This window comes from Lutjanus erythropterus, chromosome 9 (genome assembly GCF_056507025.1).
Source record: "Lutjanus erythropterus isolate fLutEry1 chromosome 9, fLutEry1.hap2, whole genome shotgun sequence".
Lineage (NCBI taxonomy): Eukaryota > Metazoa > Chordata > Actinopteri > Lutjaniformes > Lutjanidae > Lutjanus > Lutjanus erythropterus.
The window spans coordinates 5,656,295-5,676,847 of record NC_139325.1 but is presented as its reverse complement, the minus strand read 5'-3'; the positions used below and the strand labels follow the sequence as shown (position 1 = coordinate 5,676,847).

Below are 20,553 nucleotides of genomic sequence, written 5' to 3'. Positions count from 1 at the left end.
AAGAGAAAAAAAGAAGCTCTACAATAAGTCCAGCTCTCTGCCTGGAGGCTCAGGACTCATTTCACCTGGATCTCAACGGTTTTAATAGTTTGTCTGAATGTTACAGTACACATCTGATTTCTCCCAACAGCACAAACAGCGAAGAAGAGCAGCAGATACAATATTAACCTCAATCATTGCCTCTAATCATTGTTACCACTTCAGCACTCGGCTGAAGAAAAATATAATGCAAGAAAGTCTGCACTCAGTGCATAAGCAGTCTCAGTGGGTCCATTCCATTATTAATACAGTCCATTCTCACACATACAAATAACTGAATCAGCAGTGAAACACATGGATCTGTAATGATTATTAGGGTAATCAGCAGTGTTGTAGTACTCCAGATCTGTCTTTTTCAAGGTCTCAGTCTTGTCTCTGAATCAACTGCATTTTTACTTGGTCTTGTCTGTCCCAGACAAAGAGGACTCAGAGTTTTATTACCAAGGCCGGTCAAGGGTATATCACTAAATTGCCTGTGCATTGTCTGATTTATTTAACATCACTTCATTACATTACAGTGCAATACTTACTGAGATGGCTGGAAACACTTTCAACTTTTATCAGACAGCATAAAGGAAGATGAGCTAAGCTAAAGCAAAACTAGCCAGCTGAGTTATGTTTTTGCTTGTGACAAACAATGACAGGACATATGAAACTATGTAGCTCATGTATATAAAGTTATATTACATCAGTGTTAACGTCTGCTCCAGCTTAAACACATGCATGCTGCAGTAAAACCTGGGAGAGAGAGTTTGAGACAGGACAGCTTTTGTTTTTTAGTATGACCTGGGTAAAATACCATATATAAGTTGTTACACCCCTCCTACTGTCTTGGAGGCTGGAGACTGGCAGTTAGTTAGTTAATAAGTTAGTTAAGTTAATAGATTATTCTTGTTTTTACATTAAACCCTTGTGTTGACTTCCCTTCTTGTCACATTCTTTGAGCCGGTTTGTGACAAAATAGTTACCTAAAACCTTACTTTGATGTGCCACCTTCCAAAAAGTCTGCTTTTGTCTTTTGGTCCATGGTTACTCCTGACCAAACCCTCATTTGTGCTATACTGTATAAATCCACTGATTGTGAGGCAGGTGCTGTCAATTAATTTGAGATTTAAAGATCACAGGTGCGCAAATTACAAATGGGCTTCTTAGAATCTGTGTAAGCAAAGTTTTTTTTATGTATGTTCATGAACTGAACATAAGCACTGTTGGAAATTATCTTAAGGGTGTTTCCATGCCTGTACGACCAAAAAACAAAAAAGGAACACTGTTGCATTGTAGTCCTGGTGTGGTTCATGTTAATACTGACTTTTCACAAACAAACCAAGAGGACAAAACATAATGTAACTCATTGATTGGACAGTTTTGGTGACTGTCATCCTGCTTCGTCAGTGTATCATCAGTGGGAAAATTTAATTCCCCTGACTGACAGAGGCTCACACAGCACTGCTTCAGTTGTGTATATTTATGCTCGCAAATAAATAACCGATTATACGCATTATTTAGCAAATTGTGGCATGTTAAGAATAATGACTGACAGATAGAAACAGGATGAAAAGGAGGCGTCTTGTAGCCGCACATATGCACCTGTGTGCACCTCGCTGACCTGCAGTTGCTCACATATGTGTAATATCCACACAGACACAGTGTACTGCAGTGCTGCGTCTGTCAGCCAGACTGTTTATCTTTATATATTGAGTTTTTTAGAAGTGTTGGGAGGAGAAGAAAAGATTAAGCAGAAAGCAGCAGGATTTTTATTTGCCATAGTTCACAGAGTGACAGAGGGAGGAGCACATCTGCCCTTCACCTGACATACAGTTGTAACTGAGGGATCGCTGTCACACACTTTTTAGATCCGACAAAGCACACAGAGTTGGATACAAACACAGCAGTTTCAGCAGCTTTTGACCTGTTAATCAGGGAAAATACCTGCACTGAAGGTATAACACTGATCAATTATTGCTCCTGATCGCCTCTTGAGGATTGATCAGCAGTTTAGCTTTTGAAATCATGCTAAAATCACATCTGTGATCATAAAATCCTGTGGTTGGTTCGTTTGCTTTCACAGCACAAAGGAACCGCACCAGAGTCCGCTTGGAACCGTACCAAGACCCACCTTTTTAGGCAGACTCGGTCGGGTTCTTTGGTCCATATCAGGGTTTGATTGACAGCTTTCACACCAGCCTAAACAAACTGCTCTAACCAGGCAAACGGACCACGGTTCGTTTTAACTGAACCAAACAAGGCAGATGTGAAAACGCCATAAGACTAAGTTCAAGTGTATGCTAAGAACTAGCTAAAAAACACACTCAAAGACTGGAAGACATCAACTCCACCATGCTTCAGAAATTGGCTGTGTGAACTTGTTTCGGTTGTCCACATGAAAAAGCTGCGTTTTTATCATCCAAAATGTGCACATAAATGGGAAGAAGTTTGGAGTCCATTTTTACAATATTTGGACTCAATGAGTGCATCTGAATGAGGACTCCATTTGGATGTACATATCAACTGGGTGTTTGTGTTTTTGTTTTTTCCTTTTTTGGTTTTCTTGTTCTTGCATATCTTTATTTGTGATGGATTGTGCCTAATAATGGAAGATATGAACTGTTATGTGCTTTTGTGTTATTAATCTTTGATTATGATGAATGCAGGTGTTAGGATCCTCCATGTGTGTGTGTGTGTGTGTGTGTGTGTGTGTGTGTGTGTGTGGGTGTGTGTGTCTGTTTTGGTTGGGTTTTGGGTAGGGATTTTTGCTATGGCTTGTATGTTAGTATGGAAATATATAATAATTTATAAAAATGTTCCTAGATTTACACTTTTAAGATAATTTCATCCTTCAATTCATAAAAGACTGAACATAAAAAAAAACTTGCTTAAGCTGGTTCTGGGAGGAAAATTTGCACCTATAATCTATAAATCTCAAATCAACTTAAATTGATGGCAGCTACCTCAGAATCAGTGGTTCTTTCTTCTATAATGGAGCCCAAATGAGGGTTCAGTCAAGAGAAATGCAAACATTTTGGAAGATGAAGCCAGACAACCTAACGTGGACCTAACGGTAGGTTCACAAACAAAGACAGAGACGTTGCTTGGAAGTGTGTTGTGTTCACTACAGGCTGCAATACCCCGACATTACCAGCAGGAAGTTGAGTCTGGACTTTGCTTAGAGATGAGATTATTTCCATTCCATTTTCATATCAAAATTGATCATAAGTGAAGTCCATTTTATAAATAAGACCTCATTTATAAAATGGACTATGAACTTGTATTGGAGCAGATGTTCATTTCACTGTAGAAATTTTGATTTCAGATTGCACTTTTTCAAAGGTCTATTATAGACATTTTGATTTCATGTCACATTTGATTTCATAGTATCACTTTTCATGAGTGTGTTGAGACAACTCTCTCTCACCTTTTAGCTAACCACACCCCCTCTTATAAGTTCAACAACTGGTACCAGATATAACCAGTTAGCTCCTGTCAGCTAGCAACAAAAATGCCAAAGTAATTCTGAAAACCAACTACAGGCTGTAAATAACAGGGTTCCATTTAAAAATTGCACATAAAAACACAATTTTAGTTCCAGACTTGTTGCATGCCTCCTACTGTTGCTCCCTGAGTGGTTTACTTCCACTGTTCCCTGTACAACACCTCTAGAAATGCTTTATTTTTACCCCTATTTTTTTCTTTTTTTTATTCCCACTAGAAGTGAGTATTTTTGTATGTATGCTGCATGTTTGCTGTCTGTCAAGCCAGTGATTCAGTGAAGCAGAAAATGATGATCAGTAAATAGAGTTGCTGTTGCAGTCAACAGTCATCAGAAGAATAACCCTGCTTCATTGTTGGCTCACTGCATGAATTGTGACTGTAAGGTCTGTATTTTCATCCCATCTATTCGACTTTTTCATGCTAAGATCACTCAACAGTGTCTGCTTCTCTGAATCTGATTAAGGGTTAATGCAAAACATTGTGTTCAGGATGGTAACATTGATCAATTTCCCCATAAACACACGTTTCAAAAACACACAGTGTTCTAGAGGAAGAAGTAAAGAAAATAATTTGATATTTGGAAGCTTTTTTTTGGTGACAACTCAAGTCCCCTAGTGTTTGATGACAGCTGATACATGACTCTGTTCAACAGTCCAACTCCCACACCTGTGATGCAGCCACAGGCCAAATAGTAACAAACACTGCAGTGTTCCTGTTTCATAATCTCAGATTTAATTTTGGAAATAGAATAATTCAAGACCTTGAAACCAAAATGATTCTTTTTGATATGTGCTTGTTTTTTGTTTCTTTTGCATTGATCATTCCATTGCATTGCATTTTGATGTATTTCACTCTTGAGAACTGGGACACAACTGTATTTTGAGAAGGTTTTGATTTTTACTCTTCAATTATGCTGGAAAATATATTTTAAAAGATCAAACTATATGCTATTAAACCTTGTAACGTGTCAACTTCCTTCAACTTCTTGTGATTCAATTTTTTATGAAATGTAGACATCAACTCTGTCAGATGGAAAATCTTAGAGTTGCCAAAATGTTGCAGTTTTTTTCATTTCACAGCATAGTTGTAGTGGGCATTTTATCTTTTGTGTCTCAGAGTTCTCTTAATGTTAATCAAAATACACATTTTGAAATGATAATCTTTGATTTAGAAGGACTACAGAGTTGACATGTTATGGTTGGGACACATCTGATAGAAATATTATCTAATGAATTTGTCTAAAAATAGAAAGCAGTATTCACATTATTTTAAAACCAGGAAGTGAGACAGTGGTCCTTAGGGTATAGCTAACCCTTTTTTATGCCTGAGTAAATCATGTTTTGTTACAACCGTTCAATATTTGGACCCAAAAAACAAGTACAGCCTGGAGACAGAAAGGTTTAGGCAGTTTATTGTGGATACTTGAGGGCGGTCTGAAGGTTTGGCTGAAATGGACTGGAAAGGAGCAAAGGAGCTGATGGTTGAATAATCCAAACTGGTGGTAGAAGACAGAGACAAGGCTGGTTGGAACTGGTGTTCTGGTGGAGATGGCGTAGAGGATCTGAAGCACAGAGAAAAAACGGAGTTAACTGATGTCCAGGAAAACACTCCAAAAAATACAATGAGCAAAATCTTCTGAAAAAAGGCCTAGATGTCTGTACCACAAGGAGACTGAATGATCTGACAGAGTCTGGATGTCTGAGCCGGGGTTATATACTGCAGTGGCTTGATTAGTGGATTGGGTCCAGACGAGCAGGATAGCAGCTGCAGAGGATCAGAGGGGTGAACTACGAAGCGAGATTTATGAGTTAGCGAGTTATGTTGAGTCTAAACCCAGGATTTTCAGCGTCACGAAAGTGTCTCTCTTTTAACCTGGCTAGATCACCATGGTAACTGATGATAATCTCATAACCTGGTCAGGAGCAGGTTATGTTCAGAGTTTCGTCTGTAAAAAGCGCTGTTCTTTAACTAATTATTGTCCTAACAAGGATGTTTATGAGCGATATAGCTTTTAAACTGAGGGAAGACATTAACAATGAAAAATTGTTGAGCTGTATGTTCGTAATATCACTGAACGAATCCATATAATGTAAAAATGTAACAGCAGCACAAACTGTATCTGTCATGGTAACCTCCGTTTGTTGATGCAGAGACATTTTTCCCGTTTGCTCCAGATCATATTAACACCCTGCAGCCTCACGCACCTTTTCAATAAACCCCTTTTCGTCACTCTGTTTTTGAGTCTATGCTTTGCATTTGGGTTCCTCCTGTGAATTGCAACAAGACATTAAAAATGAAAAGTTGCTGAGCTGTATATTCGTAATATCACCGAACGAACAGCGGCACAAACTGTATCTGTCATGGTAACCTTCGTTTGGTGATGCAGAGTCATTTTTCCCGTTTGCTCCAGATCATATTAACACTTTAAATTTACATCGTATATAAAACACACACTAAAATAATGATGAAGCAACTACAGACACTTTGAATACTTTTTACTGTTATCTGTTTTGGCTTGGTGATATTGCAGCTCAGATCACTGATTAGAAAATTTATCATCATTTATCACAGACAATCTTAAATCAGTTACACTCATTTTATGTTGGTTTGGTCAAAATCTTCAGTGATGTCCACGTCTCTTTCATCATAGGACAGTGTCAGACAGACTTCATCTTGTTTAAATCTGCTCTATGGAGTTTTATTGTTTAATGTGCAGTTTTCATGTTAGAATAAACGGCAGCATTAAGACCACATTTAGTCGATCAGTAATTCTTCTTCTCCTGCTTTATTTGCAACAATGTTGTTTTTTGTTGTAATGTATTTTGCATATTTTCCACAGCTCATAATTATAACAACTTGATCATTTTGACTTAAGTAAGTGGCTCACGATCGCTTCTTTTCATGCAGAAGAAGAGTCAAATGATGCAACAAATGCCCCTTTTATATGAGCACGCACAAAACCTTAAGATGAGAGCCTGGATTAACAAACCGAGTTCATAACCAATGTTGTGGTACCTATTATCTCTGACTGCGGTTTTAGGCTTTGGCGATCCAGATCATGCAAAGAAAGCCTGGCTGTGTTGAGCTTGCTCCGTGGTACAGCCTTCAGATGGACAGGCAGGGGGAGGGAACTGAGAGTCCACGCCCAGCAACACAGAGACAGACTGAGGCAAACATGACACACTACGGAGGGAAAACAGGAAACACAAGGGAAAGGGAGAGGCAATGCCCACACTCTAACATGTTTTGGGAAAAATCTGAGTACATTTTTACACCTATGTTATCAGTGGGTGTTATTTTTATATTTGGAAGGGTCTGGGATCAGTCACAGAGCAAGTTTAGAAATTAGAAAAACAAAGCAAAACAAAACATTTCATGAATTACATATATTTCAATATCCTTACAGAACACATTTTCACTTTATGAATTGGAATTAGAGTGTTGATTTTTTGAAGCTTCTTTGCTCATGATTTGTCTCAGTTCTCAAGAATGGGTGATTAACATGACATCTATTATATGTCATAGTTTTTCTTCTTATTGTTTGCATCCACCTTTCTCAAACAGGATTCAAACTGACCACAGATGCACAAGAGATTCACAGAAAACAATGCAAGCAGAAACTCAGCACAAGATCAGATCACAGTGGCTCACAGTTTGATGGAAGAAGGCCAGTTATTGACTTATTTTTGATTAAAATGATGTGAAGTGATAGATCTTTTAAGTTTAGTTTGTTTGGCTGCACTGTAACCATATGTTGACCTGTTTTATATCTGACAGAGAAGCTGCTAAAGGTGCGTTTGCTGCCCCCAGTGGTTGATACAATGTATGACAGTAATTATTGAAGCACATTTGAGCATACTATGAATTCCTGTTGTTTGCACTAACCCCTGTGCTGCTGCTTTTTTTAAATTTCACTAGTTATGTAGTACCATGCAGCACTATAAATGAAACAACAATCATATTTCAACAGGATCTAGGCTGAAAAAACACCTTTGCTTTTTGCCTTTGGAATTACAAATGGGAGTTACTTGTTGCTGTTAGCAGCAGGGCTTTAAACTCAAGTATAACTTTGCTTGTTTGAAGGATCAGTCAAACTTTAAACAGGTTTTTGAGCAACGACATCAGAGAGATGCACATGCATGTGATTTGCAGAAAGCAAACTGGAATGTCTGAAACTTTATGAGAAGATCAATGTGAGGAGTTGTTGTGAATTCAACAGCACAAATCACAAAAGTAATGGTTGGAAAATATTCAGTATCTTGAAAGAAAACCTCCCTATTAGCTCAGGGTGGATAATTATCTAGCTATTAGCTCCAGGGATGAGGTCAGAGTCCTGGATATATGCTGCCTTCAAATGGAACTTGTGAACTCTTAATTACAGCATGGGAAGTCGTGTACACGACTCATGAACTTGGAGCTTTCAGAAAATTTTCAGTTTCCAATGTGAATACCATATGAGGGAGGCATTCATGTGGACTCTTCATGCGATCACAACCCCATTTTAAGGCAGTATTAATGGAAATGGTGACTGGTTTCGCACAGAAACTGAAGGAAATGTTAGGGAAAGACAGCTCACACTTGGTTAAAAGCTCAATGAGCCTGTGGGACTGGTAGCAACTGACAAAGGTTGAAAACAAAAAACTTTCAAAAATCCAAAGTTTTGTCAAGAAAATTCTCACTTACACAGGTAAAAACTGAGCAAGAACTATCAAACACTAAAGCACAACTGAAGTGGTTGTGTCTCCTCATTTTCATAACTAGACCTACTTCTTCTAATGGTGTACCCGTTGCTTCAACATTTTCCTGAAAATCAGTGTACAGACTCATATAACCATAGGCCTAATCCATTTCAATCATCACTTGTGAGCCACTAGATGTGTGTGGTGTTGTCTGTATCTGCAAAAAAAGCCTGTCCCTTTGCCTGCACTTCCTTATTTTTTCATTATTTTGCTGCATTCAAGACATTTTACTAACCCAAAGCATTGGTATTTGACAGGGAAGGAGACTCAACAATCAAATCTTAATGGTCAAAAAGATTAAACAAAACAAATCCTTCTGATCTACCTTAAAGAAATGCAAAAGCCAAGATTAACCCACCTCAGTGATGGTAGATGTGGCAGATGTGCTCACCATTTTACCACCTTCGCTGTGAACAAAATGAAGGAATTCCTCTGCAGTCAACGTTTTATGTCAGGAATTCAACAAGCATAGGAGGAAGAAAGGCGGAGGAGAAGTAGGAGATTTTTAGGATGTCATTAAATTCCATGACTGTCATTCATTTACTACACACACACACATTCAACTAGTGTCTGTCTTTACTTACTAAAAGTGCTTTGATCCTTGTACTTCTTTAAGATAACTACCAGGAGTTGATGCTACAGTTTAGAGTGCAGCACAGTCCACCTCCATCATGCAAGCATATCTCTACTTCCATTTTTAGATTCAGAAACTTGCCTTCTTCACAAGCCTTCTCTGTTTGCTGAGAACTGTGTAAATTCCTTCTGGCTCACACTGTAGAAAGACGTTGTTGGCAGGATTCGAACCTGCGCGGGGGTGACCCCAATGGATTTCAAATCCATCGCCTTAACCACTCGGCCACAACAACCACCCTAAAAAAGAAAATTGCTGTTTTTGGGATGATAAATGCATACATTTATCACCTATTCTTCACTGCAGCTCAACCGTTACTTTTTCATCTCTCAAACAACTTCACAGACAGTGCATTCTTTCAAAGAGGCTTCTGTTTGTAAGGGCGAAGACTATTACTCTTTAGTGTTGCTGTCTGACTGTCCCAACCGAGACCTTGTAATGAAATACAAGCAACAGTAGATACTTCTTCAGCACCAAAGAAAAAACACAATTGTCTTTGCTTTACTGAGCAAGAAATATTCAACCTGTTCCAATGTCTTTCTCAAAACTAGAGGAGGCAGTTCATTTTTCAGTATCGTTGAGCAAAAATTCCATAATAGCCTTTCAGCAAAATATAATTCAAATGGTCTGAGAGAACTAGGCTTTTGCACATCCTCTTGTCTGTTTTTCAGCTTTAGAAAATCTAGCCTGTGATGGAAGACTTCAGCCAATCACAGGTCACTACAGAAAGAGGGGATTCCCACTGGCTGTTCCACAAATGCAGACCCACACATGTCTGTACAGATGGTGAAAGCCTTAACCAATTGCAGCTTCACATGCAGCTTTGTGATCATTATGTGCGATGCCATGGCACTTGTATCAACAGGATGCAAAGAAGCATGATGACAAACAGTGGGGAATAACTTTGAGTGTGCCTGCCTCTGAAGCCTGGGGCGCTCTGCCCTGGGGTTGTAAAGCGCTGGAGGGGCATCTTTGAGAAGACAAGTCGTGACGAGAGGGACTGGGATCTTGGGGAGGTTCATGCTATGGAAAGAATTTTTACTGGGTAACCTATTCCCACTGCTGCTGTTCAAGGTTTTGGGTTTGGTGGGAAGGGATTAGAAGAGTGATACATGCAGCAAAGAGAGAGTTGAAAGGTCATACATTGTGTATGATCGGTTGTTGCTAACTGTGGCTTCAGGATACCACCACACATATGCAAATGCAGGCAAGTGACCTCATCAAAGTTTGGGCAGTGGAGGGTGTGCGACACACAGAACCACTATTTGTTACTGGTTGAGACTGGTGCTTTGCTGGTTATAGTTCTCAGGCTCCTCATGCAAACCTACAGATTAACTGTACTAATTGCATTCAGTGAAGAAGTTCTTGCAGCTAACTAAAGCAAAGTGCTGTAGTCACACTGTCATGAACATAATGCTTGCTGTAGCTGCTAGGGATTGAACCTGGGACCTCTTGGTTGCACAGCACACAGCCTACCACAGACCTATACTCCCCGTATACAACAAGGTGACAATAGTGCTGAAAGAACAAGATCCAAAACTAAAGTTCTGCATTGTCTATATGAAAGAGAATGTAGCTGCTCACACAGATGTATATCCCTTACAAAATGTCCAAGACATACTGAATCATTTGCTGAAGCTGCAATGTTCACTATCTTGGACCTCAACAGTGACTGCTGGCAATTGACTTTGTCTGTCCCTTTGGCCTGTACCAGTTGAAGATAATGCTATTTGGATTTAAGCATGACACAGCCACTTTCTAACAGCTGATGAAGCCTGGTCTAGGAGATCTGCAGGAAGAGACAACCTTTGACAACATCATCATATTTCCCGACATATTTGAACAGCACAGCTATGACTTACAAGCAGTTCCGGATAAGGAAAGAGCCTTACTGTGAACATGAAAAAGAGCCATTTCTTCTGAATTTCTCTGAAGCTTTTGGGCCTCTGGTAGAGTAGAAGTCGATGCTGAGAAGACAAAGGCAGCTCAGGACCTGTCCCATTTTCTCAGAACCCCAGGAACTGGCTGGATGGTATCATTGCTCCGTGCCTCACTTCTCTCAGCTGACTGAACCACTCAACACCTTTAAATGGAGAGGGTCATTTGGAAACCCTCATGTTAGGCAGCTACTGAGGCCCTGAAACAGCATCTGTTTTTTCTACCAATCCTGGATCATCCTGACTTCAACCTCCCCTTCGTTATTTACGCTGATGACAGTGATGTTGGCTTGGGAGCTGTCTTGGCTTGACAGAGTCGATTGAGTGCAGAGCAAGTCCTTGCCTTCACCAGCCATATCTTATCCAAGCAGAATTACTCCACAATGAAGCAAGAATGCCTCAACATTGTCTGGGCCCTGGAAAAATGAAGGTATTACTGAGAGGCACTTTTCAGTGGCGACAGACCATTCGTCTCTTGTTAATGGTGCTCGACTGATCCGGTGGGCACTTCACCTCCAAGAGTTCTCCTTTATGGTAGAATACAAATAAGTCAATGCTGTGCCAGATGCACTGTCAAGAGCTCCTGTGGATGACTCCCAACATGAACCTGCCACTTGTTCACTACACTCCAAGAAAGACACCAAAAATCATTTGGACATTTGGAAAGCCCAGCAGAAGGACTCTGTTATCCAGAGCCTGTACAACAAAACCATGGAAACAGGAGAAGTACCTGAAAGTCCTACTATCAGGCTTATTGTATTGGAGGACAAATTGTACAGAGTGGTGCAATTACCTCAGAAAACTCTTTACCAGCATCCACCACCTTTACATTCCTTCAGCTTTTTTATCATTACCATGATGATCCTTTATTTGACCATCTTAGGAGATGCAAGACATATTTGCCAGCCCTTATGCATTGGCCTAAGATGAGCAAGGATGTGAGAGAACATGTCCAATGTTGCCAAGTTTGCCAGCTCTACAAACCTGAGACCCTAAAACTCTCTGGGAAACTTTAACAATGGAACATTTTCCTCTAAGTTCCAACAGCAACCTCTGCCTCATTGTCTTTGTGGATGACTACACCAGGTTGACATGTTTACCCTTTGCAAAGCAACAGCAGAGACGGTATCACAGATCCTAACAAAAGAGATTCTGACTCGCTGGGGTGTGCTGACTTTCATCTTGTCACACTAAGGTTCTCAGTTTGTGTTCTTAGTCTTTAAGAAAACCTGGAACCTCAAGCAGAAATGGATGTCCCATTACAATCCTCAGACAAACCTGCCAGAGGAGTAAATTGCAATGTGAAGCCATGATTGCTTGAGGCAACGTGAGAGCTCAATGCCAGTAATCTACTGAACTTTCATGTACAGAATAGAAATTTTGGAACTAAGGAAGTAGGAAACAATCAGATTAACATGAGGTATTAATTACTGTATAAACCTGGATAATTTTCTAAGCAAGGGAGCCATTTGTAAGGTTAAGCTTTAACAATTCAGACACAACATGAAGCCAATCGTTGTCAGCAGGACTTGAACCTGCGCGGGGAGACCCCAATGGATTTCAAGTCCATCGCCTTAACTACTCGGCCATGACAACCTGCTGCCTGTCATCCAATAGGAGTAAATACTGACAGATCTTGGTTATATTTGCAGAACATTTAAATGCTTAAAAAGATTTTGTACAAAAGTCATGGCACCAAGTTTAATCATGACACAATGTTCTGTATGTTCAAGTTATCATTACATGAACCACGTTTGTCAAACATCATATCTTTGAAGAGCAATCACTGACATAAAGATGGATGACATGACTGCTTCCAAAATGTGAAGCCAAGACATCTCGTCACCCCTTCCAAGTTAACAGATGAGACATGGACCAAACTAAAAAATCAAAATACATGTCAAATACTTTTTTTCCCCAAAGATGGTTTCTGTCATTTTATGAAGTTCTTATCACATCGATATGTTCATGCATTCATTGTTCTGATCACTTTGGTTTTAATTAGTTATTTGATGGTATATTTGATGCTATGATATTTGATGCTACAGCAGAGCCCTGCCAGACCAAGATGGCAGTGCACATATTGGAACTGGGGAGATGGCGTCTCAATGGGGAGACTGACCCAAATCCGATCTTTTTGCCTACATGCAACCCAGGTCTGATTTTTTCATGACTGTGTGAACAGCTCAAGTCACATGAAATCTGACTTTTTAAAATCTGACCTGGGTCACTTTCAGAGGTGGTACTATATCAGATATATTTTGCAACATGCCCGCCGTCCGAACAGTCATGTCGTGTTTAATGTGACTTTTACGTCACTCTAGAGTGACTGAGTGACAATCATCACAATTGTGCGCCGGTCCCTTGGTGGTAACTACAGAATAGACATGGATTTCAAACAGAGTGACGTAAGGGGGTGCATTTCTTGGCACAACATTGTAAACAGTGTGCTGCGCATGACATCCTAATGTCTTTGTTATTGTTCTTCTGCGCGTGCAGGTCTGTTCAGGGCCATGGCCTGTTCACACGGGAATCAATGTAGGTCAAATATAGGTCACATTTAAAAAATAATCTGAACTGCCAAACAAAAAAAAAATGCGGAATTGAGCATTAAGCCCTTCCATGTGAACTACGCCTAATATTCCTCAAATTAATATATGTCATATTTCCATTGTGTTTTCTACATTGTCTTTTACTGTTTGACTGTGGTCATTTAATTATGTGATCTTGTTGTGTCCTCCTCTTCTGCAATGGTAGAATGATTTTCCAACTGGAGAATAGGTGCCACCTAATGCTTATCTCAAGGAATCATCTCCTAATAATTGCATAAGGGTGGTGGAAAGAAACATTTGCATTTGCAGACTGGCCACAGTGCCACAGACAGTATTGAGTAGAGTTTCTGTGACTGAAGTTCCACATACATTTTAAAATGAATTCAAACTTCTAACAGTCAAACTGAGCCAAGACCATGCCATTTATAATTCTGGCATGTCACAAATAGCTGCTGAAATGTAACACTTCTAGAACTGTCACTACCGAAACAGTCACTACCAAAGTATGGGATGTTTTTTCAAAATAAAACATTAAATTTGTGTCTCTTTTGGGTCTCTGTTTTTAAAGCTAATGACTCTCTAACTTTTAAATTAGTATGAATAATTTTATGCCCTTTACAAAGAAAAAATGGATTCAAAGTACAATGAATCTCAAAAATAATACTTAAAATGTGTTAAAAATATATTTTGTAATAATAAACCCATGGAAACTTTAGGAAAAATCATTATTAAAAATATTATTTAAATGTACACAAAATCTCAATAAGTCTATACTATAAGCCTTTTGAAACTGTCTGAAAATACAAAATGAGAATTAACTGCACAATTACTAGACATGTGTATCTCATATGTTTATAGATTCATGTAATTTAAAAGGGAAAATATACTTTTATTTTAAGATGTTTTCCAATCTGACTTTGAACCAATGCTGTAGATGCCCCATATGGAGATTAGAGAAAAGTCTTTGAAATGGTCCTTTATGATGAGGTTTATTTAGTGTATAAGTTTGGGATCATAGTTATGGATGTAGCTGATAAAATGTGCTCACAGACTATCATTTATGTGTGTGTGTGTGTATGTGAGTGTGTTTGTGTGCGTATAAGAGACTTTCATTGTCAGTCTCGGCAGACATGAGTACATGTGTGCTTTTTGTGCTTCCTCGATGGAGCGTCGACATTGACTGAGTCAGACTGGCAGTAAAACCTCCCCTGTAAGTCAGTCTGACACTTCTATTGAGGAGCTGCCAGGCACCCCGGGGCTCACTCTATACCTCATCCCTTTACTGCAGTGTCAGCCCGCTCCCACAGCCACTTCTGAAATTACCCTGCACGCTCTCGATTTACACCGTGTTTTCCCCCCGCAAAATGGACTCCCATTAAATCTGAAGCACACGTCAGCCCCAATAATGAAGCCAAAGTGTTTAATATCACAGCACATGATGAGAGCACGCCGTGAATGTGTTCCTACTGTACTCCATCTTTGGAATAGTGTGTGTGTGTGCGTGTGCGTGTGTCTGTGTAATGGGTGTGCAGGGTATCTGCAGGTTTCAGAAAACCAAATTTAGGATCTTTTTAAAGATCCTGCAAGTACCTGAGACTGCATTAAGACAGACTACTCAATCTGTAGTACATAAACAAGATGTTGTATTCAGCTGTGCGGTAATGTAAGCTGTAAAACTTATGAGCAAAAAACAGAAGATGTTGCTATAAAATCTTTTAAAAGCACAAAGTTCAGCTGTTTAAAAAGGCTGTGTAAAGGAAAAAGGGAGGTTATACATGTTAGAAAATAGTTGCAAGGAGTGGAGTTAGATCATTATACACACATGTACATGTATCTCTCTCTCTCTCGCTCTCTATATATGTATATATAAAGAGTTAGTCTATGACTATTTAAAATTTCAAAAGTAAAATATTTGTTGACCTCTAATGCCTTTTGTAAAAACAATAATAAAAAAATATATATATTTTTTCATATAATTTCAAAGAATAAATCTGAAAATTTTTCAGTGACTGTTGTTCACAATTTCTTTCAAATGTTTGCATGCATAATCAAAGTACAGGTTAAATAAATTCTGGTCAAACATGTATGATGAAAAACTGTTTTTCAGGTTTAATGGGTGACATGCTGTGCTTGACTTGCGGGAGGAAGATATATATATATATATATATATATATATATATATATATATATATATATATGTATATATATATATATATATATATATATATATATATATATATATATATATATACGTATGTATATATGTATGTATAAAACTAAAATGTTCATTGAGCTGATGATAAATAAACAACTAAAAAAGGACAATAAATAAACAAATAATTCCATATTTTATATATATCATGATAATTTAAAAGAATGAATCTGAAAATTTTTCACAGACCCAGTGGCAGAGCACCAGGGACCCAGGTGGGTCCCCACACACCTATTTGAGAACCACTGGTCAAGACAGGAATGTGCTGGGGTTTTTTTTGTTTTTTTTTTTTTTTGTTTGTTTGTTATACTGTTTTTTCTACTGAAATGTCCTGTATTGTTTTCCTGATAAGAGGAAATAAAAAGAATGAAATGACCTTTTAACTCAGCTTAAATTAAATTATTTCCCATTTCTAAAGTTTTAGCATGTGTATATATTTTCAATAAAGCATCAAGAAGGTATAGGGATATACAGAAATGGCAGTAGAATTGGTCAGGAATGTTCATTTATCAACTCTTCCCAGAATTTATCGCTAAGGTCATTTGTGACTGGCCATAATGGTTTGTAATTTTCAAAAAGTGCCTCCCAGAAAAAAGAAAAGAAAAGAAAAGTTTGGGAAGTTGGGTGTCTCATTATTTTAATCCAGTTTTCCAGAGGTTTTAATCCTTGCTACAGCAGTTAAATGGCTAGAATTACATGTGTGTGGTCGGTAATTAGTAGCAAATTATGGGTTGTGATCATTCTGAAGTGTGCTGACAGCTTTGTTTTACATTTCTGTTCTATTTTTCACTGTATATTTTTTCCATAATAGGCTCAAAGTTCATAACCTATTATGCACAGAGAACCCAGTACCCTGTCAGACGTGACTGCTGCCATGTCTTTAAATAAAGATATATTCCTGTCAGCAGACAGTGTCAGCATAATGTGTGCTCTGTTTTCCTTCATGATGACACTGCTCTGCTGTCTGTCTGTCTGTCTGTGTATGTGACATACCTGTCTGTCTGTCTGTCTGTCTGTCTGCTTAAAGCTGTGACTGACTGATGTGAGCTCCCTGCAGCACGCTGCTTTGATCATATGTATTAGAGCCGAAGATTCAACCCTCGACAGCCTGTTTGTTTCTCTAAGCTGAGGATGAAACTCTGAGGGAAAAAAAGAGCATTTATCAAAGAACATGAACACAGAGGCAGAGAGAAAAGAAGATGAGAGAGAGGAGATGCGAAAAGTTAAACCTGTGGGGCTGTACTGTATTTTAAGGCAGTGTGTGTGATCTGTACTTCTTAAGGTACTTTCCTTCACTTTTCTCTGGGGCTGTGGCATGGTGAGGAAAATTTGGGGAACTGCATATTTATCGACCTGACTGGAATTCCCATTTGCACAGATCTGTTTCTTTAAATGACGAAACTTGCCCATATGCACATATACCACATATATATATGTAGAGGTTAATTATTTTCCACTTCTCATGGCTTTCATCAGTGGCAGGAGTTTGCTCAGTTGTCATGGAGTTGCTTCAGTCATTATCATGTAACCTATGTGTGCATTACAGTCACATGAAGGTAGCAGCAACTAGAAGAGGTGACAGCTGTGTGGAATGTTATTTCATTAAGTCCCTCCACCAGAGACTGGATGAAGATGAGAAACAGTCACATCAGAAAACCGGACACAGCATCCACCAGTGTTGGGCAAGTCATGTTTGCTAACCATCCACAGGTGCTAACATTAACTTTCATATGAACTTATAAAGTGACTCACCATCCAGGTGTGATGAGGTCGATCAGCATCCGTTAATCCCTGCAGATGTTACATTTAGTCATTATTTTCTTTGGGCCTTGTGTGACATTATTACAGCCAAAGGTTGTTACAGATGACACAGCAGCTGCAGGTGAGCGCGCCACACTGTTGCTCCAGCAGTTGAAAAATTTCAAAAGTAACTAGATACTCTACTAGTTATCACAAAAACAATGGAGGTAGAGTAAGGCATTATTCCCAACACTGCTTACAATCCAGTAAAACCTTTGAACCTTTTTATGAACCAGTGAAAGAAAACTTTTGCTACATCACTGATGGAACAGAACACGGCTGTGATCCATCAAATTATGATGTCATCATTGCTGTGACATCATCATTCCAACATTCCATCATCTGAGTGATTTTATTTTTCATTTCCATAGCAAAAATCCAAATAATATTGAAGTGAGTTGTTTCCTCTGTCCCCTCCTCCACAGACATGGCAGAGACTGCAGGAGCTCCGCAGGAGTGCAGGATACATGCAGCCTCATAAACTGACAAGTGATGACGAGTCCTCCGCTGTAAGTAGATCAGCTGTTTATAACTGTTGCTCGTCTCTCAATGTAAAGTTCAGCCTGTCATCCTGAAAACAAAAGCCCACTGCATTTTTAATTACATGTAAATGTTCCATGTAATTTTATTAGGTAGGTTTAATGTAAAGGGTTGCATTTTAATACAATGTTCTATCATGTTGAGTCAGTGTGAATAAATGAAATACCTTAAGTCAAATTAAGATAATGCAAACCTAGGAATTTCAAAGGGGAACAATGCATATTTCAACTTAAAATATTTCCATTATATCTGATGACACATCATCACTTTATGATTTAATACTGTAAATATATAACAGATTTCTCCTTTAAGTACACTGAAGCTAACCATGAAGACAAAGGTCACATGACTCCACAGAAGCTAATGGAAAGGATTGGTGTATAAGCTGCATGCAAAATTGGACTTTGGCGTATGCCCTGCTGGCAATTTGCAAATATCGTCATGTTATTTGTATGCAGATTGAGGATACCAGACTGGAACTACCCGTGTGTGCGTTCATGCTAATAACGCAACATGTCACCCAGTGCCATTGATGTGCCATTGATGTCTGTGGACATCAACGGAGCTTTATGGCACAGAGGAATAACATATTTCAGGATTTGGATACACACAATACTTGTTATAAGGATAACATATAGTAATAATAATTGTTTGGGTCTGCAAACAATTTGTTGTCCTTCGACATGTTGATATTATACTACAGTGCTACTATAAGTGATGTGTTGGGTGTGTGCCTGCTATATTTTTTTGTGTGTGTGTGTGGGTGTCAGAGCTGCAGTAGCAGACTGTAACAGATAACATCAGTATGCTTTCAATGATGGGCATCAGTGTGAGGGAGGAGAGGTGGTGTCACTTTGAATTTTTTGACTTGTCTGTGAGAAAGAAGTCTTTGTTGGGCTTTTTTGGAGCTGTGGCCAAGGAATGTCTGTGCTGATTATGTGTCCTGAGAGGTGAAGGGGAGTTCTGGGTGAAGCTCTGAGCTTGCACCATCTGTGTCTCACATAGCGGTGGTGTCAACGCAGAGGTCACCATCCTCATGCACGTTCCTGATCAATTAGTTTGTAACATGAACACTGTTATTCTACCATTTACCTCAGACTTGTTGAGAAGGAGAATAAAATGAAAAAATGATAACATTCTGCACAGAGATGGGAAGTAACTAAGTACAAATACTTTGTTACTGTACTTAAATAGAGTTTTCAGGTATCTGTGTTTGACACAAATATCAAGCTTGTCACTTGACTTTTAACGCATTTGAGGGTAATTATTTCATTGTTGTTGATTATTTTTGTTTTGCCAGTGCAAAAAGACAGAAGAAGATAAAATAAAGTTAAAAAATGCAACATGACAAATAAGTAGCAAGACAAAAATGGCATTAAAGATGCAGTAAGACAAAAAACATATAACAATACAAGAACCGAAAGATCTAAAAAGACAAAAATGATGTCAAAGATGTAATAAGATAAAAAAAACAGAAAAAATGTAGCAAGGCAAAAATGATTTGACAAGACAAAAACAATGTAACAATATATAGCAAAAAGAAAATGACGTAAAAGACATAACGAGATGAGATTGACTTAATGAGACGAAAACTATGTGAAACACGTAGCAAGGTGAAAACAGCATAATGATGAAAACAACATAAAAAAATGTAACAACATGAAAATGATGTAAAAGATGTACCAAGACAAAATAAGACAAAAGCAATGTAACAAAACAAAAACAAGACAAAAGATGTAACAGAGATAACAAGACAAAAGCGACATAAAATAAATAGCAAGACAAAACTGATGTAAGAAGATGAAAACAATATAAAAGATGTATAAACCGTGTATTGCTTTCCTGTCTCATAAGCTTTTCAAAGATATGACTCTATAGTTTGTGCTTCTTCATAAAAACGTAGTGCTGATGATTAGCCAGTTGTGGAACATCCAACCCAAATACTCATCTAGTAGTGGGTAGTTCAAGAACAAAAAAAAAAACAAAAAAAAAAAAAAACAGCCTTTTGGAAAAGTGTGAAATCTGAAAAGATAACAGGACTGGAGAGCCATTAGTCAGCACTCTGGAGCTCCTGTTGAGATTGGCCCCTTGTAGCTAGAACCGATACTAATCATAACACTAGGGGGTCTATCAGAGGAGATTGCACTGTTTCATCGTGGAAAAGTGCCTTTAGCTCGTCAGCCTGGTCTGTCAGAGGTTTGAGAGCGTGGGCGATAATTCAAAACCACATCAGACAACTAAACATTTACAGATCAGTCAGTAACCAGTTAAAACACTGGATGACTGATACACACAAACCAGCACTAAACTCTCTGCTATTTATGTCCTGCTTATTTGCAATACTTATGTGCAATGTCATTCTATATATGTTTATATGCCCTGCTTGTCTGCATATGTCACCACTGCATTTTAGGAAGCCAGTTAACACTTTGGGTGAAAAATAGCCTTTTAGCCTTTTTTTTTACCGTGTGTCCCTCTCTATTTAAACTAAACTAAACTAAACCATCTATCCATCCATCCATCCATCCATCCATCCATCCATCTTCAACACTGCTTATCCAGAATTGGGTCACGGAGGTAACAGTTCTAGCAGGGGACCCCAGATGTTCCCGAG

The 20,553-nt window shown here is 38.6% G+C and overlaps 2 non-coding genes across 2 annotated transcripts; both read right to left on the bottom strand.

Annotated features, from left to right (window-relative positions):
- Positions 1–9,050: 9,050 nt before the first annotated feature.
- Positions 9,051–9,133, bottom strand: trnas-uga (transfer RNA serine (anticodon UGA)). The gene has a single exon. It is a non-coding gene; the product is annotated as a tRNA-Ser (tRNA).
- Positions 9,134–12,349: 3,216 nt separating this feature from the next.
- Positions 12,350–12,431, bottom strand: trnas-uga (transfer RNA serine (anticodon UGA)). Its single transcript has one exon. It is a non-coding gene; the product is annotated as a tRNA-Ser (tRNA).
- Positions 12,432–20,553: the final 8,122 nt, after the last annotated feature.